The sequence below is a fragment of the Dioscorea cayenensis genome, chromosome 16 (genome assembly GCF_009730915.1).
Source record: "Dioscorea cayenensis subsp. rotundata cultivar TDr96_F1 chromosome 16, TDr96_F1_v2_PseudoChromosome.rev07_lg8_w22 25.fasta, whole genome shotgun sequence".
NCBI lineage: Eukaryota > Viridiplantae > Streptophyta > Magnoliopsida > Dioscoreales > Dioscoreaceae > Dioscorea > Dioscorea cayenensis.
Window position 1 is genome coordinate 1815352 of NC_052486.1, and position 4011 is coordinate 1819362.

Here is a 4011-nt window from a genome sequence, read left to right on the forward strand (position 1 = left end):
GATATTTTTAAATTTTTTTAAATATTTATTAAAATGACACCGAACTCCCACTTCCGTAATATACGTCATTGCGATAGCCCTCCCATCTGAAAACCCTAATCGCGTCGTGTCTCCTGATTGATGTCTTTTTCTTCCCATCTTTTCATGGTTTCTCAAAGGTTAGATCTACTTTTAAACCACCATTAAAGTCTTATTTGAGCTCTTGCAAGAGTTAAAATTTTTTCTTTCCTGTTTATAAGGTTTTGACTGAATTTTTCATCCGGCGGTGGAGTGCGGTTAGCCCAACCTTCTCTTCGTAGGTGAGTTTTTTCCCAAATCTAAAAACCCATAGCCAAAAGTGTTATTTTTCATTTTTTTCGCCTTTAATTCCTTGAGTAAATTGCTTTCTCGATAAGAAAAATACTTGATCTACATTTTTTTATATTTAATTTGTATATTGTTGAGATATTGATATGGTTTTGTTTTACTAATTTTAACTCAAATCCGTAATTTTTTTAAAAATTTAGATCATGTACATATTTCATATTTTATGAGGGTTTTTATGATTATTTTTTAATTATATGGATATTTCATTTGTTTGAATATATCTCATCAAATCTTATTAGATCTAAAAGTTTGTGATGATTATGTGTTCATATTGTTGATTTTTTTTTTTTTTAAATAATCCTATTGGATATGATAATGATTGTTAGGATGCTTAGATATTTCATTTGTAATTGTCTGAATAGATTTCATTAAACTTTAAGTTATATGTTGTGTTGTGATGATTTGGTATATTAAAATTGATGTTGCTGATGCTTTTATATATTTTTTTTAAAACAATACTGTTTGAAGTTTTTCAGTATATAAATGGAGATTATCATGTATGTTCAAAGTTTTTTTAAACTGAGATTATATATATATATATATAGACCGCATTCCTTATAATATTAAAAGTTTTTTAAAACTGATATATATATATATAGGCCATATATATATATATATATATATAGGCTACATACATTATAAAATAAAAGTTTACAACAACGTGATTAAAAAATGATTATATATAAATATGATTGACTAAAAGAAAAATGATTTAATATGTAAAACTAAAACATTATTTAAACAATAATAATAATAATACATATTCAAATGTAGTTTTTGGTAAAATTTACAATGGAAAACAAATTATTTATACAATTTAGAAATTTACATAAAAATTTATTCTTAATAAATTTTTAGGTATTGGTTGGTAACTACACCATTATAAGAAATGGGTGATTTTATACCTGCTTCTATGCCAGCCAAACACATGGAAGTCTTGAAGTGAGAGTTCCAAGCTTTCATTTCTATAAACCAAACATGAAAAGTGGGATAGAAGTGCGTGAACTTTAGTGTGCAACCAAAGCAGCGGAAGTGACACTCCATATAGAGTGGGACTTCTACAGAAGTGGGAGTTCCTTACTTTCTCACTTCCATCCCACTTCTATAAACCAAACATCCCCTAAGCTTTGATGCCAATTTTTTAGTTTGCACCTCTTTTATATTTAGGTGTATATTTTCTCATTATAGCTCCTATAGGATAGGTTAAAATTGTTCTAATCTTTCTATGGATGTTAGATGTCCCTTTTTTATTATAGTATTTTGTTCTATTGAATTATTTCTTTTTTTAGGAATGGTTCGCACGAGTATTCGGCTGACTTAACTATATGGTTGCTTTAATTAAAATACAAAACCAACTACATAATATTATTTTCTTTATTAATACATAATCAAAGCATATATGCAAACAACTCAATACATACAACACACTCTGGAGCCTTCTAAACAAGGCTAGTGCTATAACATCTAACATCCTCATGATTTTTCACAAATCTAAAACAGGAAAGACAAGGATTATTAACACGTAAAAGAACAAAAACATCTAACATCCTCATGATTTGACTAACTTGACTGTATGGTTGCTTTAATTAAAATACAAAACCAACTACATAATACACTATTTTCTTTATTAAAAAATAATCAAAGCATATATGCAAACATGTCATTATCTGCCACACACTCTTGAGCCTTGCAAATAGTATTATTGCTATAACATCTAGCATCCTTGTGATTTTTTTCACAAATCCAAAACAAGAAAGACAAGGATTGTCAGCCTGTAAAAGAACAAAAACATCAACAACCTCCAACATTTCTATTTATTATAAAACTAATTGCTAATATCACCGCATCAAAGAGAACTTTATGCGGATTCAGATCAAAATATAGTATTACTTTTTCATTGATGCAATAGTCCAACGCTTCTGCTATATTGCATGCGACTCTCAAACGCAAAGACCACTCCATGGTCTTCTTATTAGTAGGTGTAAGAACAATCAAAAAATCATTTAATATCTTAAAACATGATGGAATGAAGATACATGGAAATTCGTAGAAAATGCATATGAAACTTGTCATTATTAATTTCAGGAAATAAAATTGATTACCATAAAAAAAAAACACATGTAAATCTATAAAAATGCATATAAAGTTGAAGCACAATAAGCAAAAAAGATAAACCATCATTGTCAAATATAAAAAATTATGAATCGAGTGTTTTTTAACTACACTATTTTGCATAAAATAAGCTATATAATTACTAAGCTCCGATACCGATACCAGTTTTTCAGTATACACCTCTTTTATATTTAAGTATATGCTTTCTCATTATAATATCTTTAAAATTTATTGAAATTGTTCTAATTTTTCTATGTATGCTAGATGTCCCTCTTTTATTCTATAATTTTGTTCTATTGAATTATTATTATTATTTTTTTTTTGTAGGAATGCTTCACACAAGTATTTAACTAACTTAAATGTATTGCTGCTTTAATTAAAATACAAAACCAACTACATAATACACTATTTTCTTTATTAAAAAATAATCAAAGCATATATGCAAACATGTCATTATCTGCCACACACTCTTGAGCCTTGCAAATAGTATCATTGCTATAACATCTAGCATCCTTGTGATTTTTCACAAATCCAAAAAAAGAAAGACAAGGATTGTCAGCCTGTAAAAGAACAAAAACATCAACAACCTCCAACATTTCTATTTATTATAAAACTAATTGCTAATATCACCGCATCAAAAAGAACTTTATACGGATTCATATCAAAAATATAGTATTTTTTTCATTGATGCAATAGTCCAACGCTTCTGCTATATTGCGTGCGACTCTCAAACGCAAAGACCACTCCATGGTCTTCTTATTAGTAGGTGTAAGAACAATCAAAAAATCATTTAATATCTTAAAACATGATGGAATGAAGATACATGGAAATTCGTAGAAAATGCATATGAAACTTGTCATTATTAATTTCAGGAAATAAAATTGATTACCATAAAAAAAAAACACATGTAAATCTATAAAAATGCATATAAAGTTGAAGCACAATAAGCAAAAAAGATAAACCATCATTGTCAAATATAAAAAATTATGAATCGAGTGTTTTTTAACTACACTATTTTGCATAAAATAAGCTATATAATTACTAAGCTCCGATACCGATACCAGTTTTTCAGTATACACCTCTTTTATATTTAAGTATATGCTTTCTCATTATAATATCTTTAAAATTTATTGAAATTGTTCTAATTTTTCTATGTATGCTAGATGTCCCTCTTTTATTCTATAATTTTGTTCTATTGAATTATTATTATTATTTTTTTTTGTAGGAATGCTTCACACAAGTATTTAACTAACTTAAATGTATTGCTGCTTTAATTAAAATACAAAACCAACTACATAATACACTATTTTCTTTATTAAAAAATAATCAAAGCATATATGCAAACATGTCATTATCTGCCACACACTCTTGAGCCTTGCAAATAGTATCATTGCTATAACATCTAGCATCCTTGTGATTTTTCACAAATCCAAAACAAGAAAGACAAGGATTGTCAGCCTGTAAAAGAACAAAAACATCAACAACCTCCAACATTTCTATTTATTATAAAACTAATTGCTAATATCACCGCAT